Consider the following 22,358-nt stretch of genomic DNA (forward strand, 5'->3'; position numbering starts at 1 on the left):
GGACCTTGCCCTGTGACTTATTGAACCTCATGCAGTTGGCACTGGCTCACTTCTCAAGCCTGTCAAGATCCTTCTGGGTGAATGCCATCCCTCAGGTGAGTTCCCTGCACCACGTAGCTTGGTGTCATCAGCAGACTTGCTGAGGGTGCACTCAATGCCACTGTCCTTGCCACCAGCAAAGATGTTAAACAGCTCTGGACCCAGGACAGACCCCTGAGGAGCTCTACTTGTCACTGGTCTCCACCTGGACATGGAGTCATTGATCACAACTCTTTGACTGCAACTGAACTTTTCTTGCTAGTCCGAAAAATGTCATCTCCTGCTCCCAAATTCCTGGATGTTGTGTGGCAGGTTCAGGATGGCTTTTCCAGAGCTCCTGGATGCTGTGTGGCAGGTTCAGGCTGCTCCCCTCCCCATCTCAAGCATCACTTATAGAGGTGTCCTTCTGGATTTCTACAGGTGGCCTTGATTTCTTCAGGACCAGGCTCTGGTTGGGTCAATGAGACTCTTCTTGAAAGCAATGACCCTAAAGTTTGTCCAGTTCTGGGGTTGCTTTTGTTGATGTATATTCTTTTCCTCTTAGCTATCTTAGGTGTGCCAATATTGAGTCAAACAAAGCACGTGGCTCCCTGAACACTGAGGCTTCTGGAGCTCCCCTGTCCATTTGTGGTCATCTTGCTCAAGTGTGACGGTTGGTCACCTGTGAAAGCTAACAGAAGGTTGTCCTCCAGATATGGTAGTGGCTTAGTAGCAGTGCTGGGATTGTGAGCTTGAGGCAAGACTTGGTGGACTCCACTGCAGGCTGGAAGTGGAGGTGATAAAAAGCAGCCCTGAGAAGGCCTTAGGGGTGCTTGGGAGAAGCTGAGTCTGAGCAGCCTGTGTGAGCTTGCAGGCCAGAAGGAGTCTGTCAGAGGTGTGTAGGTGTTTGCAGGCTTCTATAGAGGCATATGCAAGTGTGTGTAGAAGTCTGTGTGTGTCTGTGTGTGTCTGTAGGGGCCTGTTAAAGGTCTATAGGCTTCTATAGAGGCTTGTAGATGTCTATGTGGGTCTAGAGGGGTCAGTAGTTAGATTTTAGGGGTTTGCAGGGATCTCCAGATATCTGTAGGCATTTGTAGGTGTTGTGAGAGGTCTTTGAGTGTCTGTAGGCATCTGTTCAGGTGTTTACAGGTGTGTAGAGTTCTGTAGATGTCTGCAGGGGCCTCTTAAAGGCCTGTAAAAGGGTCTAGGGTCATGTTTGGGCATTACAGGGTTATCTAAAGAGGTATGAAATGAGGTTTTGGGGACATCAAAAGAGTTATTGTGGGCATCTAAATTGGTGTGGGGTCCTCTGGGGGCTCCTGAGTGGTCTCTATATTTGGTGGCCACAAGGCAGCAGGCATCCACAGGCCGGTGCCTCGCTTTATGTTCTGTGACTCTTGGCCAACCAGGAAGCACAGGGGATGGGAGTTCCAACATGAAATGGGTTAAAGGATGAGGATTCCTGTGAAATGCCTTTGGGTTTTACTTAAAACTGTCTCACTTCTTTTTTTTTTCTTGTTGATCCCTGCTCCCCTCCACCTGCTTTTTTAAGAGATCTTATTTGCTTTACCCAAAATCAAGTTGGAGAGATGTGTGGAGCCTCAGCCACAGACCCTGACTGTTGGGGGGGATGCTTTCATGGCAGAAAGCCGAGCTGTTCGAAACCCAGTTCCTCCTTTGGAAAATGGGGACAGAGACATCTCTCTGGTGAGTTGCTGTGAAGTGCCAGCCTTGGGGAGTGATCTCTGACCACCTTGAACTTCTTATTTGGAGGAAAGGAATTTCTTCTGTAGGCTTGTTACCTCCTGCTCTGTTAGCCCTTTTTGTGGAAAGAAGGAGAGGTGTTGGATTAAAAGCCCTTCTGGACAGTTCTGCTGTTCAGGAGGTGTTTTGTATTTCTGTATTAGTTTTATTACTTGTTGATGATTGTCTATATTTGTAAATATCTGTATACATGCTTGTGTATTTGTGCCACACTGTAAATACAGCTTAATTCCTTAACTTCCAGCTGCCTGAGTTCGCCTGGTGAATTCATGGGGGGAAGGGCAGGAAACTCCCAAATGACCACATCTGTACTTAATGTAAGTTCCTTTCTGCTTTCCAGCTGGAGAGCTGTTATTGCTGATTTGCAGCAGTCTCTTAAAGGGCAGGGGTGGGTCGAGGTCTTAAATCCTTGCTATAAATAGCATTTATGGGTTTAGAAACCTCCTCGCAATTATATATTAGATTGTGGGAATTTTTTTTTTGTTAAAATAGAAAGTATTTACGCATATATGTTACATCTTTTTTTGTTGAATTTTGTGGCTGTTCTTTTCTCTTGAACAGAGAATGAAGATTATGGAGGGAAAAGTAAGGTGACTTCAGAGCAGAGAAGTGATATTGCAGAGGAAAAAGCTGAACAGGTCTATTGGGAAGAAAACAAACTCTGGAGGAAAAATCTGAGGTAAACAAGAGGACACAAATAACATTTTCTATTCAAAAAATTGAACAAGTCTCTAGGGGATAAAAATGAAGATTGTAGGAGGAAGAAGCCGAGGTGATTAGGTGGGACAGAGCTGACATTGTGAATGGAAAAATGTAATGTAATCCATAGGGGAGAAAATGAGCATTTTTGAAGGAAACCAGGCCCTATGCCTCTGAAACCCTGGGGCCAGACATACTCACAGTGATTACAGGGCAGTTCCCTCCTTGAACCTCCTGCCAGGTGACACAACACAGAGCCCTACTTACAGGGTGGCTGCTCTCACATCAGACTCCCCAAAACAACTACAAAGCACCAGCCCCTAGGCTCCTGTACTCAAGGGTTGTCGTAGGTTTTGTCCTTTGGCCACCCATGGAGGACTTTGGTGTCCCAAGGGCTCCCTGAGCACCACACAGTCTGGTGGGGCCAAGTCTGACCCTCTTCTCTCCTGCTCCAGGGTAAGGATGGCTGTCCCAAGAGTGGCTGCCCAGATCTTGCTCCCTCTCCTGGGAAGAGGTGTGTGTACGGCCCCCCCCCTTGCCTCTGCGTGTGTGTGTGTCTGTGTGCGTGAGAATACTTGTCATTGAGGTTGCTGTGAAAAGTGCTGCAGCTTAGCTTAGGCTTCCCAGGAAGGAAAGAGGGGCTCTGGGCAGTAACAGGGGAGTCTCCTTGGAGTCCCCGAGCGGAGTGGGAGCTCAGCTTGCCCCTCCTTGTCCTCTAGGGATGCAGGGAAGGCCCTGTAGTTGAGGGCCTGGGTCTCTGCCTCCATGGCAGCCTGTCCTCTTGTCAATGTGGCAGCTCAACAGCCCTGTAGTCGGGGCCTGTGTGATGAGTTGTGGAGCCCTCTGTCCCTGTGTGTCCCCAGGAGCAGCCTGAGGTCCCTGTAAGCAGGGCCTAGGAGGCCGTTTTAGTCGGGAAACGGGAAGGAGCCTTCCTGGGCCCTCATTGGGTTGAGGTGGCTCCCTGGGCTCCGGAAGAAGTCTTGGGGTGCCGCAGCCAGGAGGGCCGGCCCATAAGTTGGGTGCAGGCCGGAGCCCGTGGCTCCGTAGGTGTTTTTGGGAGTGCTGAGGTGAGAGCGGCCACCCTGTAAGTAGGTCTGTGTGTCGCGGTGCCTGGCGGGAGGTTGGAGGGAACCCACCTGTAATCAGGGTGGGTACGTCTGGCCCCTGGCTTTCAGAGGCATGTGGCTCCAGGTTTATTTGGCTTAAGGTGTGCACCCCGGCCCCTTGCTTGGGGCTGGGGCCTGCCCCGGTGACCCAGCCTCTGGCTGTGAAACCCGACTGCCTGGTGCTGAGTCTCTTTCCTGTAGCTGTGGGGCTACGCCAAGCTCTTGACTCCCTGGGCATCCTGACCCTCTTCTCTCCTGCTCCAGGGTAAGGATGGCTGTCCCAAGAGTGGCTGCCCAGAGCTTGCTCCCTCTCCTGGGAAGACGTGTGTGTACGGCCCCCCCCTTGCCTCTGTGTGTGTATGTCTGTGTGTGCGTGAGCGTGCTTGTCGTTGAGGTTGCTGTGAAAAGTGCTGCAGCTTAGCTTAGGCTTCCCAGGAGGGAAAGAGAGGCTCTGGGCAGTATCAGGGGAGTGTCCTTGAAGTCCCCGAGCGGCCGCTGCTTTGCATGCCCAGCTGGATTTGTCCAGGTTTCTCAGTGGCTTCTCAGTGAGGTAGTTGACTTGCAGTCCTTGACCTTGGCATTGAAGTTGGACATGGTTTTGAACTCCCTGCTTTGTGGCATTTGGTAATGGTCGGACCCATTATCTTGATTCTTTTTTGTTTCAGATTGAAATTATTTGATGTTGCTGTGAGATAAGGTTAAAGCTCTGCTCTGCCGTGGGGATACATAGTGTCTATATCGCCTTTGCCTGTAGTTGCATCCTTTTTATAGAGTACATCCATTGGTAAAATGACCATGGGAGATGTGGAGTTATCATCTCACTGAAGATTTTACAAAAGCTGTGTTTTGCTGCCCACCACAGGTGTCTGTGCTAATAATGTGCAAGTGGGAGGAGTGGCTGCCATCTCTTGAAGCTGTGCTACTCTTCAGACCCATTTTGCCAGGTTGGGGAGCTGCAGAGAGGACACCTGAGGAAGGTCAGCAAAGATAAGTGTGGAGTCCTGCATGTGAGGTGGAAGAGAAAGAATTATTGGATGTTGTGTCTTGTGTCTTTCATCCAGCTGTGTTCTAAAATATCTGAGAATAAGTGCTTGCTTGGTAAAGTGTTTCTATTTCATCTATTATATATACAGGCTTCTAGGCTATAACCTCAAATCCTAAATAGAGCTACGTAAGGTTTTATATATGCAGAACTCACGTTTAAAAAATAGTGAATTTTCCTTTGCCTGTTTTTCTAATAGTCATAATGAGATGGGTGGAGGAAGAGACAATTATCCTTAAGGACATTGCTAAGGTATTACAAGGACAGCGTGGTGATGATGGCAATGGGAAAGGCTATTTGAAAGCACATGTTAAGAGGGGTGAAGGTTCTGAGGAGGTTAGGAATGTTCTTAGGAGACATTTATATGGAGGCCAAAGAGAGGATGGTGCAGATGAATAGAATGTTATCTAGAGGTGTAAGGAGCCCAGGAGATGACAGGAGAACCTACTGTAAGCTGACTAGGGAGATACTGTGTTAGAGGTGGCAGCATTCTAGAGGTTGGTGACGAGCCTGCAAAATAAATAGGGCCACTTAGAAAGGCAAGTGGAATTGACAAATACATAACAAGCTCTCTTGGTAGGATTACACTGTGGGCATGCCTTTTGTTGGCAGTTCTACTGAGGTGCCCTTCTGGAGGAGATTTGCCATAGACCATGCATGAGCAGGGAATTAAGCTTCTGAGGGAGGTTGCTGTAAAGGAAATACTTTGTGGAGATGACGGTATGCAGAATCCTGATGGAATTCCTGTTGGAACATCTGCAATTCATCAATGAGAACATTGTGTGGGGCTGTGCTAGTTTGAAGCAAGCTAGAATGTTTTGGTAACAGAACTAGATAAAGGGCAATGAAATGAAAACAATTGTGTCTACTTCTCTCACAGTTACGCTGAGAACTCTGGGAAGAAGAAGTAAATTTTCTCCATTTTGTTACTCACTCTTGCTTTTGCCTTGGACCTGGTCACATCTCATTAACCCTGCTCCTACTAACCTTGCTCCCTAACCTCTTGGCTGCACCTCTTTTCTTCCTGAGAACTGGGGTAAGGTTGAGAGGGCCGGGGGGAGGTGTTGGGGTGGTTTGAGAGCCCCTCCTGGGGACTCAGGTTTCTGGGAGGGGAGTTGTGCTTCTGTATTGTTTATCCTTTGTATATTTCTGTATATAACTGTATATAACTGTATATATTGTAAATAGCTGCTTGTAAATTCTGCTAGCTGTAAATAAATTGCTTCATCTATATTCCCAGGGTCCGTCTGAGTTAGCTGGGGCAAATTCAAAAGTGTGGGGGGGCGGGGTAACCCCCAAACCATCACATTTTTAAATGGCGCCCAACGTGGGGCTCGATATTTCAGTGAGTGGAAATTAGCTCTGGGAATTAAGATGAAGCTGATCAAGCAGCTATTGTATTTGGTTGGTGCATTGCTCTGGTCTGGTTTTGTTTACTTGGCATTTAATTGGATAAAAGCTCAAATTGTTGCTTATTTCATTGATCTGGCTTATAATAAGGCTAAAGCTAAGGTTTCAGATATGTTCTGGAGCTGGGGTGATTTTATTCTTGGTTATGCTGGTTTTAATATCTCTGAGAATATTACCAAGGACATTACAGGAGCTCTGGTCAATAATGTGACAATCAATGGAAATTCTGCTTTAAATATGGCTCTAATGAGAGTTATTCAGCCTAAGACAGGAATTCCAACTGTTTGCATAGGTACATGCTCGTGTAAAACTGTTTTTCTTCTCACCATCTTTAATATTTGCCTCATGATTTTAATATTCATATTAATTTTGGCATTATTGGTGAAAAATTCAAAAACAGCTTCTGTAAGGACTAGGAAAAATTCTGTGTCTCAGAAGCAGTCTCTTTCACAGCAAAACAAGGGAACACAGTTATCGGCTTCCCCCTTGCCAGCCTCTCCACCCTCCTCTATAGGTTCTGGGAACACAGCCAGTGTTCCTGCCACTAACGTAAACAATGATAAGGATAACCAAAACAAGCCGCAGAGTTTAGCAGGAGCCTCAGGAGGACAGGCAGGTACCCAAAATCAGAATGTTCCCAGCAAAAATGATAACACCTCAGGGTTGGCAGGCATCCCAGGAGGACAGGCAAATAATCCCACTAATGTTAATAATACTACTAGTGCTGGTAACACTAGCCCAGTCAGTCCAAATCCTAATGACACCAGCTCAGCCAATTTGAACCCCCAGCCAGCAGACCAGAACCAAAATCCACCTGTTAAAAGCAAGGCAGATTTGAACTCACAAGCTCCAAGTCAGACTCCTAAAGATTCAAATCCTCCAGCAGACACATCCAAGTCTGTTGCTGCTCAGGCCCTTCTGGCACCTGCTAAGGCAAAAGCTAAGACAAAGAGTGGTTCGCAGGAGGATGTAAGAGATGGGACCTCTGGTGATCAGCAGCAAGAGGAGGAGGAGGAGACAGTTAGTCTGCGAGACCTTGTAGATGTGCTGAGACGACAATACTCAAGTGAGAGGAGTGCTGTGAGGTTAGCTGCCAGGAGAGAGGATGGTTCCAATGAGTTTAGGAATGCTATGAGGAAGATTGTGTTAGGCCCGGCACCACCAGAACAACAGGAGGAAGAGGAGGAAGATGACATCCAAGGCTCCAAGGATCCACTCAGAGAGGTCAGGGAAGTTAGGAAGGAATACACAAGGGAATCAGGTGAGCCAATCCTAAGCTGGCTAGTGAGATGCCGTGGCATTGGTGCTAATGCTCTGCAGGTAGGAGACAAGTCTGCCAAGCAGCTGGGACCACTCACTAAGGAGAGTGGAGTGGACAAACACCTAGCAAGTCCTCTTGGTAGGGTTAGCTTGTGGACACGCCTTCTGTTGGCTGTGGCTATGAGATATCCTTCCCGAGATGATTTGCCATGGGCTGCCAAGAAGTGGAACACCGTTGAGCAGGGAATTAAGCTTCTGAAGGAGTTTGCTGTGAAGGAAGTGCTTTATGGAGATCATGGTACTCATGAGCCTGACGATATTCCTTTGGGAACAGGTCTCATGAAGAAGCTGATTAAGCTTGCTCCTTCATCCTATGCTAACATCTTGGCCAGTAAGTTTCTAGCAAGGAGTGATAATGGAAGATCTTTCACTGTTGGTGAATTCACTGACCAGCTCAGGCAGATAGAGGACAGCTTGTCCCATTCTGGCCTAGTCTCTGCCATAAAAACTCTAGGTACAGAGATAAGGGATGGCATCAAGGAGAGCATGAAAGAACTGAAGGAGGATCTTACAACCTCAATTTCCAATCTGGTAAAGGATACCATTCCTGCATCATCTGAATGGGTGCATGTTTCTGCCATCAGGAACAGACGCCCACCTCCTGCAAGGCAATTCCAGCCTAGGAGGAGACAAATTCCACCCAGACAGCAGCAATCACGTGCGTCACTGTGGATACTTCTGCGTGACACATACGGTGAGAACATGAACAAGTGGGATGGTAAACCTACTTCAGCTCTTTCAAAGAGGGTCAGGGATCTGCAGAGTGGCAGAAACAGAGGCAACAATGCCAGGAAAGTAGCTGTCACTTCTTCAGCTCCCGAGAGCAACTGCAATTGTTCCAACAGTTGCAGTTCCTCTCACAACAACACCAATCATTGTGTACACCCTACATGCCATGTTCAGCATTAGGGGTGCCCTGCCTCCAGCCAGGAGGAGGAAAGGGATAGTGGAGAGAACCGAATCTATTGGAATGTATTCATTAGGTGGCCTGGCAGTTCAAGAGTTCGGAAATACAGGGCTTTAGTTGACACAGGTGCTCAGTGTACTTTATTGCCATCCAATTGCAAAGGGACAGAGTCCATTTCTATTTTTGGAATCACTGGTGGATCTCAAGAGTTAACTAAGGTACAGGCTGAGATCAGTTTAACTGGTAAAGAGTGGAAGACACATACTATTGTAACTGGTCCTGATGCGCCTTGCATTTTGGGAATTGACTTTTTGAGACAAGGTTGTTTCAAAGATCCTAAGGGTCACAAATGGGCTTTTGGTATAGCAACTGTAGAGATTGAGGATGATAAATTGAAATTGTCCATTAGACCTGAACTTTCTGATGAATCTGCAGTTGTGGGACATCATGACATAGAGGACCTGGAGGTGCCAATTGCAACTCAAACTGTTCATCATAGGCAGTACAGAACTAACCGTGACTCTTTGTTGCCCATTCATCAGCTGATTCGTCAACTGGAGAGTCAGGCTGTCATCGAGAAAGCTCATTCACCTTTCAACAGTCCCATCTGGCCTGTGCGCAAACCTACGGGCGACTGGAGACTGACAGTTGACTTTCGTGCCCTCAACGAGGTGACGCCACCCATGAATGCAGCTGTGCCAGACATGCTGGAACTCCAGTACGAGCTGGAATCGAAGGAGGCTAAGTGGTATGCAACCATAGACATTGCTAATGCTTTCTTCTCTATTCCCATAGCAAAGGAGTGCAGGCCTCAGTTTGCATTCACCTGGAGAGGAATCCAATACCAGTTCAACCGTTTGCCTCAGGGGTGGAAACACAGCTCAACCATCTGTCACTCAGTCATCCACAATGCACTGGAGAAAGGTAAAGCTCCAGAGCACATCCAGTACATCGACGACATCATTGTGTGGGGCCAAACTGCTGAGGAAGTCTTCGAGAAAGGTAACAAAATCATTGACATTCTGTTGCAAGCAGGTTTTGCCATTAAGAGAGACAAGGTCAAAGGACCTGCCAAAGAAATTCAGTTTCTGGGAGTGCGGTGGCAGGATGGTCGCCGTTACATTCCTCAGGATGTGATCAACAAAGTCTCCACCATGGCAGTTCCCACCAGTAAGAAGGACACACTTTCTTTTCTTGGTGTGGTGGGATTTTGGAGACTGCACATTCCTGGTTTCAGTCAGATTGTCAAACCTCTGCATGATGTGACTCGTAAGAGAAACAATTTCTAGTGGGGACCTGAACAACAAGCAGCCTTTGATCAAATTAAGCGAGAAGTAGTCCATGCAGTGGGTTTGGGACCTGTGAGATCTGGTCCGGACATTAAAAACATTCTGTACACGGCTGCCAGTGACAATGGTCCAACTTGGAGCCTTTGGCAAAGAGCTCCAAATGAGACACGTGGTCGTCCACTTGGTTTCTGGGGACGTTGTTACAGAGGTTCAGAGACAAATTACACTGCAACTGAGAAAGAGATTCTAGCAGCCTATGAGGGAGTGAAAGCAGGTTCTGAAGTGATTGGAACTGAGTCACAATTGCTTTTAGCTCCTAGACTGCCAGTTCTAAACTGGATGTTCAAAGGCAAAGGTTCATCACCACATCATGCCACAGATGCAACCTGGTCTAAATGGATGGCTTTGATAACCCAACGAGCACGAATGGGTAATCTTGACCGACCTGGTCTGGTGGAGGTGATCACCAACTGGCCGGAAGTCACAGACTGTTCCAAACCTCCAGAGGAGAAAATAACTCGTGCTGAGGAAGCTCCTCCCTATGGTGATCTCTCTGATCAGGAAAAGAACTATGCTTTGTTCACAGATGGTTCCTGTCGTCTTGTTGGGAACAAGCGAATATGGAAGTCAGCGGTTTGGAGTCCAACCAGGAGAGTTACCGAAACGAAAGATGGAGAAGGAGAATCCAGTCAGTTCGCTGAGGTAAAAGCTGTCCAACTTGCTCTTGATGTGGCTGAACGTGGGAATTGGCCTATCCTTTACCTCTACACCGACTCGTGGATGGTAGCCAATGCTCTATGGGGTTGGCTAAAGGACTGGAAGAAGAATGGTTGGCAGAGGAAAGGAAAGCCTATTTGGTGTGCTGATCTATGGCAGGACATTGATGCACGGCTGGAGAGAACTCCAGTGAAGGTGCGGCACGTAGATGCACACATGCCTAAGAGCAGAGCTACTGAGGAACATCAACATAACCAGAAGGCAGATCAAGCTGCTAAGATTGCTCAAGTTGATACCAACTCTGAACTTGACATTGACCTTGATTGGAAACACCGAGGTGAGCTGTTCTTAGCTCAGTGGGCCCATGACTCATCTGGACATCAAGGCAGAGATGGAACATACCGATGGGCTCGTGATAGGTCAATTGACTTGTCCATGGATGCTATCACCCAAGTCATCTATGACTGTGACATTTGTGCTGCTATTAAGCAGGCTAAGCGAATCAAGCCCTTATGGTATGGTAAGAGATGGTCAAAGTACAAGTATGGTGAAGCCTGGCAGATTGACTACATCACTTTACCTCGATCTCGTTCTGGCAAGCAGTATGTGCTGACGATGGTAGAAGCCAGCACTGGATGGTTGGAAACCTATCCAGTTCCACATGCTACTGCACGTAACACCATTGTTGGTTTGGAGAGACAGATCTTGTGGAGACATGGAACTCCAGAAAGAATTGAGTCAGACAATGGTACTCATTTCAAGAACAATCTTGTGAAAAACTGGGCCAAAGAGCATGGTATTGAATGGATCTATCACATACCCTACTATGCACCAGCTTCAGGGAAGATTGAGCACTACAATGGTTTGCTGAAAAACACCCTAAAAGCCATGGGGGGTGGAACTCTGAAAAACTGGGACAAACATTTAGCAGAAGCTACCTGGTTGGTAAATAGTAGAGGTTCAGTAAATAGAGCAGGACCTGCACAATCAGATTTGGTCCAAACAGTAGACGGTGATAAAGTTCCTGTTGTACGTGAAAAGAATCTGTTAGGGAAAACTGTTTGGGTATTTTCTCCTTCGGGCGAAGGGAAACCTGTCCGAGGGGTGGTTTCTGCTGAAGGTCCTGGTCATACATACTGGGTAATGCAGGAGAATGGTGAAATCCAGTGTATTCCACAGAGAAATCTAACCTTAGCTGAGAGAGTTTAAATTCAAGCTGTTAGGAGTTTTTTGTTCTAGGTAACATCGTCGCCCAACACTGGAAGAATCTATGAGGGAATCTACAGTACATGAGCACGAACCCAACATCACCTGGGAGTCCCTGTTCTGAGCTTTTGAATCACCTACATCTGATTGAAGTGTGAACTGAACTTGTATATATTGTTTTAGTGTAAATATTGGTTTAGATTAGATTGGATAATTCTCAGCGATACTCTGAGCGAAGTAGACAAGGGGTGGATTGTGCTAGTTTGAAGCAAGCTAGAATGTTTTGGTAACAGAACTAGATAAAGGGCAATGAAATGAAAACAATTGTGTCTACTTCTCTCACAGTTACGCTGAGAACTCTGGGAAGAAGAAGTAAATTTTCTCCATTTTGTTACTCACTCTTGCTTTTGCCTTGGACCTGGTCACATCTCATTAACCCTGCTCCTACTAACCTTGCTCCCTAACCTCTTGGCTGCACCTCTTTTCTTCCTGAGAACTGGGGTAAGGTTGAGAGGGCCGGGGGGAGGTGTTGGGGTGGTTTGAGAGCCCCTCCTGGGGACTCAGGTTTCTGGGAGGGGAGTTGTGCTTCTGTATTGTTTATCCTTTGTATATTTCTGTATATAACTGTATATAGCTGTATATATTGTAAATAGCTGCTTGTAAATTCTGCTAGCTGTAAATAAATTGCTTCATCTATATTCCCAGGGTCCGTCTGAGTTAGCTGGGGCAAATTCAAAAGTGTGGGGGGGCGGGGTAACCCCCAAACCATCACAGGGGCCAAACTGCTGAGGAAGCCTTTGAGAAAGGTAACACAATAATTGACATTTGGTTGAAAGAAGATTTTACCATAGAGGGACAAAGTAAAAGGACCTGCTGGACAAATTCAGTTTCTGGGAGTTTGGTGGCAGGATGGTTACTGTCACATTCCACAGGATGTGCTAAAGGAAGTCTCCACTGTGGCAATTCCCATGACTAAAGAGGACACTTTCTGTTTCTTGGGTGCAGTGGGATTTTTGAAGACCTGGATTAAGATTGTTAAACCTCTGCAAGATGTGACTTGTGAAAGAAAAAAAATTGAGTGGGGACCTAAGCAGCATGCAGCCTTTGATCAGATAAAGTGAGTAGTCCATGCAGTTCAAACTGGTCCAGATATTAAAAACATTCTGCATCCAAATGCAAGTGCCAATGGTCCAGCCTGGAGCCTTTTGGCAAAGAGCTCCAAATGAGACATGTGGTTGTGCACTTGGTTTCTGGAGTCGGTGCAGAGGTTCAGGAGTGAATTACACTCCAAAAGAGAAAGAAATACTAGCAGCTCATGAAAGAGTAAAAGCACTTCTGAAGTAATTTGAACATCCAGTTCAGAACTGGTAATCTAGGAGCTAAAAGAAGTTGTTACTCTATTCAAAGACAAAGGTTTCTCACCACATCATGCCACAGATGCACCCTGGTTTAAGTGGATAGCTTTGATAACCCAAGGAGTGCAAATGGGAACTCTTGCATGACCCGGTCTGGTGGAAGTGATCACCAATTGGCCAGAAAGCACAAACTACAAAATCTCCAGTAGAGAGAGTAATCTGTGATGAGGAATTTTCCTGATCAGAGAGATCACCATAAGGAGAAAAGAACCATGCTTTGTTGACAGATGGTTCCTGTCATCTTGTTGGGAAGAAGCGAAGATGGAAGTTGGCAATCTAGAGGTCTGGCAGGAGAGTTACAGAAGTGAGAGATGGAGAAGGTGAATCCAGTCAATTTGCTGAAGTAAAAGCTGTCCAGCTTGCTCTTGATATGGCTGAATGTGAAAATTTGGCTATCCTTTACCTCTGCACTGACTCGTGGATAGTAGCCAATACTCTGTGAGGTTGTCTAAAAGACTGGAAAAATAATTGTTGGCAAAGTGAATAAAATTCTATTTACCATGATGGTCTATGGGAGGAAATTGATGGTTGCCTTGAGAAAGTGCCAGTGAAAGTGTGGCACATGGACACACCAGGCCTAAGACCAAAGCTACTCAGGAACATAAACACAACCATGGGGCAGATCAAGCTGCTAGTGTTTCTCAAGTTGATACAAAATGTGATCTTGACCCTGATTGGAAACATGGAGGTGAGCTGTTCTTGGCTTGGTGTGTCATTTGGACATCAAGGCAAAGATGCAATGTACTGGTGAACATGTGACAAGTCAATGGATTTATCCATGGATCATAGGATATTAGGATTTGGAAGGGGCCAAAGATGATCATTGAGTCCAACCCCTGCTGTAACACCAGTCTTGGGCTGTAGACACAAATAATGTGGAGACATAGAACTCCAGAGAGGATCAAATTGAACCATGGAACTCATTTCAAGAACAATCCTGTGAAAAAGTGGGCCAAAGATCACAGTATTGAGTGGATATATTGCCTACTCTACTATGCACCAGCTTCAGGAAAAATTGAATCCTATAATGGTTTGCTGAGAACCACCCTGAGAGCCATGGTGGGGTGGTACTTTGAAAAACTGGGACAAGAATTTAGTACAAGCAATCTGGTAGGTAAATAGGGTGTGTGATATGGTGAAGTAACCACTAGGTGTGTGGAATAGGCTGCATGCTGTTTTTTAATGAACGAATCACAAGATGCCAGAATGTACTAACTGCCACATGACTTCAAAAAGTGTCTTAGCGATACACAATAAATGTCTTGGGAATCTTGTGACATTTGCCACAGTAGATGTTCTGTAAACAGAACACGACCTGCACAATCAGATTTTTTGCAAACAGTGGATGGTAATAAAATTCCTGTTGTGCATGAGAAGAATCTGTTAGGAAAAACTGTTTGGGTACTTTCTCCTTCGGGTGAAGAGAAACCTGTCTGAGGGCTAGTTTCTGCTGAAGGTCCTGGTTGTCCATACCAGGTAATGCAGGAGAATGGTGAAATCTAGTGTATTCCAGAACAAAATGTATTATACACTCTGAAGTTCAAGTCTCTCATCTAAAGTTACAAGCTGTTAAGAATTTGTGTTTCGGGTACAATATGGCATTGAAAAGAAGAACCTTCAAGGGATCTATGGTACAAGAGGATGAACCTTAAGTCACCTGGGAGTTCCTGTTTTCATTTCATCTGTGAAAAGACAAACTCATGTCTTCTGGGCTTTTGAGTCACTTACATCTGAGATAGCTGGAATGAAGTATGAACTGGTGTGGCAGAGGGGAAACTAATTGGTGGGAGATTATATATTTTTATAGAGTATCATTTATGAATTTTAATATTCTGAACTCTCACCACCCCCAACTACTGAATATTACTATTTGTTCTTAGTTCTGTTTGGTGTTACTCCTAGAATGTCTTCCACAACCATCTATTATTGTATCGCAAACATTCAAACTATAAATAGAGAGGAATTTCCTGATGGCCAAATGCTGCCCGGGGTCAATATGCTGCTTGCCCACTAGGTGGGCTGAAGCTCTTTCTGCTTTATGGCAGAAGGTAGTAGGGAATTACAGAGGCAGTTAAAGCATTTACTCACAAATTCTTGTCAATCACCCTCTGGGGCTACATCAAAGCCTATACAGGTGTCCAATCTTCAGGGAACTCTGCCCGCAGACATCGAGGCTGGGATCCTCCCGGCTTCAGGGGAAAGGATGGCAGGCAATCTCTGACTTTGTTCTCCTGGTTTCTTCTGGCAGGACCTCAGGTGCAGGAGGATGTCGTGCAGTCTCAGCATGATGTCACACTGGCCATACAGGCCGATCGCTTGCAGACAATCCAGGGTCTACTCCTGGTAACTTGCGGCAGTTGAGTTTACCAGGCAGCTATAAGGCAGCAGGCATGCAATAGGGTGCCCGGCTGCATGGGAGACTGGGATGTGTAGAGAAAGGCAGGCAATACAGGCAGCAAGCAGCGAAGTAAAAGCAAGCAAGCAGGCATGCGCTTTGTTTACCTGTGTACCTCCTCTTTATCAGATGTGGGCCGAGATTAATGGCCCCTCGGCCACCAGAATGACCAATCAGCTTGGCAGTTAACCAAAGCATACCATAGTAGGCAAAGGCCACAGGCCTGGACCTCCTAAATATGGGGATAGCATGGGCCTTTCACCTGGTAAGCCACAAGCTAGGCACATGGGCTTACACAGCTGCGTTACACAATCTGGGCCCTGGGCAGGCCAGAATTTATGGCACCAGGTCTATTGTGCCACACTCTGTGCTGGGTTAGGAACTGGCTGAAGGGCCGGACCCAGAGAGTGGTGGTGAATGGTGCCACATCCAGCTGGCGGCCAGTCACTAGTGGTGTCCCTCAGGGATCTGTGCTGGGCCCCATCCTCTTTAACATCTTCATTGATGATCTGGATGAGGGCATCGAGTCAGTCATCAGCAAGTTTGCAGATGACACCAAGCTGGGGGCAGATGTGACTGAGTTGGAAGGCAGAAGGGCTCTGCAGCGGGACCTTGACCGCCTGGACAGATGGGCAGAGTCCAATGGGATGGGGTTCAATAGCTCCAAGTGCAGGGCGCTGCACTTTGGCTACAACAACCCCATGGAGAGATACAGGCTAGGGTCGGAGTGGCTGGAAAGCAGCCAGACAGAGAGGGATCTGGGGGTACTGATTGATACCCGCCTGAACATGAGCCAGCAGTGTGCCCAGGTGGCCAAGAGAGCCAGTGGCATCCTGGCCTGCATCAGGAATGGTGTGGTCAGCAGGAGCAGGGAGGTCATTCTGCCCCTGTACTCTGCACTGGTTAGACCACACCTTGAGTATTGTGTTCAATTCTGGGCCCCCCAGTTTAAAAGGGACGTTGAGATGCTCGAGCGTGTCCAGAGAAGGGCGACGAGGCTGGTGAGGGGCCTTGAGCACAAGCCCTATGAGGAGAGGCTGAGGGAGCTGGGATTGTTTAGCCTGGAGAAGAGGAGGCTCAGGGGTGACCTTATTGCTGTCTACAACTACCTCAGGGGTGGTTGTGGCCAGGAAGAGGTTGCTCTCTTCTCACAGGTGGCCAGCGCCAGAATGAGAGGACACAGCCTCAGGCTGCGCCAGGGGAGATTTAGGCTGGAGGTGAGGAGAAAGTTCTTCCCTGAGAGAGTCATTGGACACTGGAATGGGCTGCCCGGGGAGGTGGTGGAGTCGCTGTCCCTGGGGCACTTCAAGGCAAGGTTGGACGTGGCACTTTGTGCCATGGTCTAGCCTTGAGCTCTGTGGTAAAGGGTTGGACTTGATGATCTGTGAGGTCTCTTCCAACCCTGATGATACTGTGATACTTTTGCATTTGTTTGTGTCCGTTTAATGTGTTTACCCCTGGCGCAGGCAGAAAAACATGTCCAGGCAAGACAAAGCATGTATAATCCTATTTTGGGCCTATGGGCCCTCCACGGCAACTGGAAGTACAGACTTTACAAGGATGAATAAATATTGGTTTAGATTTGACAGATAAATGTATGTTGTGCTGGTTTGAAGCTAGCTAGAATGTTTTGGTGAGAAGAACTAGATTACAGGCTATGGAAAGAAAACAATGGTGATCTCTACTTAGCTCACTGTCTTGCTGAGGAGTATGGGAACAAGACAGAAAAAAAAACCATTAGATAACACACTTGGCATCATTTTCACTCTCGTTTGGGCTGCTGGCTGTGCTGCATCGCCCTAACACACCTTCCATTTTGGGCTAACTCACTTTGCTTCTTAACCTCTTGGCTGAACCTCTATTCTTCCTTGGGACTAGGATAAGCTTGAGAGGGGTAGGGAGAAGGTGAAGGGGTGGTTGAGAGCCCCTCCTGGGGACTCAGGTTTCTGGGAGGGGAGTTGTGTTTCTGTAGTGCCTTTTACCTTGTACATTTCTGTATATACTGTAAAATATCTGCTTGTATATTGTGCTAGCTGTAAATATAAGCTTCATTCATATTCCCAGAGCCAGCTGAGTCTAGTCTGGGTGATTTCTAAAGTGTGGGGTGGCAGGGAACACCCAAACTGTCACATATGTGAAACAATGAATGATCTAGAGGAGTGATTTGTCATGGTTTGAGGCTAATTGTAATATTTTGATGAAAGAACAAGATGATTGGTTGTAAAAGGAAAATAATGATATAGTCTGTCATTTATTGGTTTGCTTTCTGGGATTAAAAAAACCAAAATGTCAACAATTTGTACCACTTTGGTCTGTGATACTGGATCTAATAGCTTCCTCCTCCTGCTCTGGTATCTGCTCTACTGATTGTGGCTAACAGCAAACAATGTAATTTTTGCTGATTGTTTTGTTTGCCTGGGAAAGTAGAGGGAGAAAAAAAGAGGGTAGTTCTGAGCCCCTTCTGGTCAGCTTTGCATCAGAGAGAGCACTGTGGAGGAACAACACGACACCACTATGATTAGGTCATTGCTCAAACTTTAATGATCATAGCATTAATTTATAACCATCAGCAAAACAAACTTGTTTACATTAATTCTGATGGATTCTTTCCCTAAACATCGGCCTTGTCTTCTGCGGCTAGCCTTGCAGTTTTGCATCCTGCTTCAGTGTCTGACTTTTACCATTTTTGTAGTCATGTAGTCACTTTGTGGACTCTCCTTTGCTGTAAGAAATGAGAAAGTAAGTCACTGCTCACAGGCATTCCCAAAGCATGGGATGCTCATAGCTATCGGTCCGTGGCCTCTGTCAGATAAGAATTCCTCCACACATCCCCCTTTTTCTTTTTGAGCACTCCATGCTTGATCTGCAGTCTTAGAGAAGCCTTGCTTAATATATGAGTTAATGATACAGCTACAAAGCAGTATTACTAAGATTAAAAAGAGGATTCTTAAACCTTAATACACCTGTGGAGCCACATTGGAATGTCCCTAAACAGACTTTTAAGGCAATCATCTAGGGGACTAATTTCTTGTTGGATTTTGCTTGTGTGCTCCTTTTAGCTATTGTATGCTCTCATGTATAGATTGGCTACAATCAGAGAGATTGATACAATGCATTCCTTTGAAATCTTCACAACCCTACCCTTGTGCTAACAGTAGGAAATCTGTATTAGTGTGATTTTGCAATAAAGCATGTCTACAACTGTTCTGATGCATGACTAATTCCTCAAGAACTGTTGTGGTTATATTTGCTTGTTTCTCAGACTAGCAAAATAATTTAGCTAAATTATTTAAAATGTTCCCCCTGCCCCTCCTACCCCCCTCACTGTGCCTGGGATAAATATGGATAATGCTACTCTAGTAGCAGAACTTAAGAGCTCAACATTATTGTCATAATCAGGAGGGTCAAACCAATTGCTTATTTCTTTCAATTGATGGCATTTATAATTTGATGTCAATTTTGAAGCGAGCAAGGTCAACTTGCCAAGGTAACAGGGTCCCTCTATCACATTTTGCCATGCTCTATTACCACATATCAAAAATATGCCTGAGGGAAGAGCTCTGCAGTATTATTTACTCTTATGGTAGCTGACACTAACTGCCCTCTCCTGATTGTCATTTCAGAATCATGGAACCACAGATCTCTTGAGGCTGGAAGAGACCCTTGAGATCACCAAGTCTTGCCACAAGTTCACAATCCCACCACTACAACTAATCCACTACCATATCTGGAGAACAACCTTCTGTAAGTTTTCACAGAAGATAGCACGGGGGCAGGCACTGTGACTGAGAGCTCCTAAGACGTTCCTGCTTTTATATCTATGAATCGGGAAGACAGTCCCACAATAATTCCCTGCATATATATAGCTGTATGGTGGACCTGCAGTTACATTAGTCCATGATGTCCAATTCTGGGCTTGATCAGTAAAATACTGTCAGGCCCTCAACTGGCCAGTTGGAGCTCTTCGGTCATTTCACCCACTCACAGTTGCTTAAAACTTGCCATAAGGGGCCACCAGGCCCTTTTGTGTGTAGGACATTGGGGTAACATAATAGGGCCTGCTGGAATATTAGAGAATTCCTAAGACACCACGCTAACTGCTCTGTGGGTATGGGGATGCCAATCTTGGCAGGCTCGTCTCCTGCTGTGTCTATAATTCTTTGTCTGCCTTTGCGGATCAACTCACCTAATGCTTCCATTTGAATGCTTAGTTTTGGTTGTACCATGGGAAATAACCATTCTAAGACTATAAGATTCCATTGTTTGTCAAGGGCACTACTTGCCTGGGAATCCTTTTTCTTTTTGCTATTGACAAACCATTGCAAAAGGGTGTGTGACATAATTACAGGCCAGTAGAGATAGTGATAGTTTGTCGAGTCATTGGCTGACAGCACCGGTGGTGACCTTTTGAGCAAGCTCTGCAAGACAGACTCAAGAGAAGGAGAAACGGTTATAGGTTGAGAGGCCTCAGTACCATGTAAAAGTGGCAGAAGAGGAGCAATATCAGCATTAGTGATACCCACAATGTTTCTAACCTGCTGAACAGTGCCTAGGAGTGTCTGCACATCAGTAAGGATAGTCAGCTTTACATTCAGTTCAACCTTTTGTGGCTGCATAAGTGACTCAGAAGTTTTCCACCCTAGATAATTTCAAGGCACCCTCTGCTGTGCCATCTCAGCTGCAACTGTTAAAAGTTTCTCCCTCAATTTTGCAGTTAGGTAGTTTATATCTTGAGCAGTGAATTGCGTCTGTCTGCAGAACAATATGTCATCCACATAGCAATAAATCATGACCTCAGACCAGAGGACTGGATGGGTGCCAAAGCCCAAGTCACATATAGTTGTCATAAGGTAGGAGAATTTTTCATGCCTTGAGGCAGTACAACCCACTCATAACACTGACTAGGTTCTGCTTTATTGACAGAAGGGGAGGTAAAAGCAAAGCTTTGACAGTTGTGGTTAGCCAATGGAATCGTGAAAAAGCAATCTTTCAAATCAATTATAAAAATATGTCAATTGCATGGTAACATGTTGGGAGAAGAGAGACCAGGCTGCTATTGTCTGCATTTGGTCATTTGTGTTTTTTGGAGATCATGTAAAAGATGCCATCTTGCAGATTTCTTTGGGATTACAAAAGTGCAAGTATTCTATGGGCTACTGGAAGGTTGAATGTGACCACTAGCCAATTGTTCAGCTACCTTTTTTTTTTCCATATTACAGCTTTTCTTGTGTTAATGGACACTGCTCAAGCCAAACAGGATCATCCAAGAGCCAAGTAACTGGCAATATGGGTGGCTGCTCAGCAGGGGCCATCACTAAAAAGGATGCTTGTCTGTGGTAAAGACAGCACCCATCTGATCTAGTACATTCCATCCAATTAACATCTGTAAATTTCCTGGTAATGGCATGATGTATACAAAGGTGACAGCATGAGGCTCTATTTCCAATTGTATCAGATAAGAATCCCTCCACAGCATTGTTTGTCTGTGAGGGAGTTTGGATTTTTGTATTATTTCTAGTTTGTTTCTAATTGTAAATAAATAGTCTATATATGTTAGTAAATTTGGCTGTGCAATAAATAGGGCATCATCTTCCAAGCAGACGGAGCAAGTTTGGTAAGTTCCAAGAGCAGCAAGTACCTATCTCACCACAGAGATCTAGAGGAGTGGGTTGGATTAGGAGTTAGGGTTGAAGTGACTATTGGGGGATGGGGTTTAGGAGTTGAGAGCTACGGATAAAGGTTGGGGGTAACAGCGCATTAGCGATACTCGGTGTGAGGGAACAGGGTTGAGGAGTTATAGTTAGGGTGACGGTTAGGACATAGAGTTAGTGGTTAAGGGTTGATGGGTTAGGGTTTGGGTAATGATATTGGGTTGGGATTAGGATGTGGGGTTTCGGTTAGGCGCAATGTTAGGCATGAGACTTGTGGTACTGTATTATGGATAGTGGAGTGGAGTTAGGATACAGAGTTAGGGGGTGGGGGTTGGGCTACAGGTTTCGATTAGGGTCTGCAATGGAGCTGGATGCAGGCTGGTGCATGTGATTCCAAGGTAGGCCATTCCTGGCTGGCTCTAAAGCAGAATGAGTGCCATTTCCAGACCGCATTTGAATGGGTCCGCAAAGCAGCAAGGATGAAAATGTGTTTCTCCTTCTGTGATGGTTTGGGGGTTACCCCGCCCCTCCCACACTTTGTATTTGCCCCAGCTAACTCAGTCGGACCCTGGGAATATAGATGAAGCAATTTATTTACAGCTAGCAGAATTTACAAGCAGCTATTTACAATATATACAGTTATATACAATTATATACAGAAATATACAAAGGATAAACAATACAAAAGCACAACTCCCCTCCCAGAAACCTGAGTCCCCAGGAGGGGCTCTCAAATCACCCCAACACCTCCCCCCCGGCCCCTCTCAACCTTACCCCAGTTCTCAGGAAGAAGAGAGGTGCAGCCAAGAGGTTAGGGAGCAGGGTTAGTAGGAGCAGGGTTAATGAGATGTGACCAGGTCTAAGGCAAAAGCAAGAGTGGGAGACAAAATGGAGAAAAAGTCTTTCTTCTTCCCAGAGTTCTCAGCGAGACTGTGAGAGAAGTTGACATCAATTGTTTTCATTTCACTCCCTGTTATCTAGTTCTTTTACCAAAACATTCCAGCTTGCTTCAAACTAGCACAATCCACCCCTGTCTACTTCGCTCAGAGTATCACTGAGAATTATCCAATCTAATCTAAACCAATATTTACACTAAAACAATATATACAAGTTCAGTTCACACTTCAATCAGATGTAGGTGATTCAAAAGCTCAGAACAGGGACTCCCAGATGATGCAGGAACGGTATCCTTTACCAGATTGGTAATGTTTTTAAGATCCTCCTTCAGTTCTTTCATGCTCTCCTTGATGCCATCTCTTATCTCTGTACCTAGAGTTTTTATGGCAGAGACTAGGCCAGAGTGTGACAAGCTGTCCTCAATCTGCCTGAGCTGATCAGTGAATTCACCAACAGTGAAAGATCTTCCATTATCACTCCTTGCTAGAAATTTACTGGCCAAGATGTTAGCATAGGATGAAG

The 22,358-nt window shown here is 45.8% G+C and overlaps 1 long non-coding RNA gene across 1 annotated transcript; it reads left to right on the top strand.

The window, feature by feature from the left end:
• The first annotated feature begins 803 nt into the window (after positions 1–803).
• Positions 804–20,855, top strand: LOC135179793 (uncharacterized). The gene is made up of 7 exons (XR_010304130.1): positions 804–913; positions 1,571–1,725; positions 2,027–2,099; positions 2,344–2,461; positions 4,450–4,564; positions 18,912–19,032; positions 20,508–20,855. It is a non-coding gene; the product is annotated as an uncharacterized LOC135179793 (long non-coding RNA).
• The last annotated feature ends 1,503 nt before the right edge of the window (positions 20,856–22,358 follow it).

The sequence above is a fragment of the Pogoniulus pusillus genome, chromosome 11, assembly GCF_015220805.1.
Source record: "Pogoniulus pusillus isolate bPogPus1 chromosome 11, bPogPus1.pri, whole genome shotgun sequence".
Classification (NCBI taxonomy): Eukaryota; Metazoa; Chordata; class Aves; order Piciformes; family Lybiidae; genus Pogoniulus; species Pogoniulus pusillus.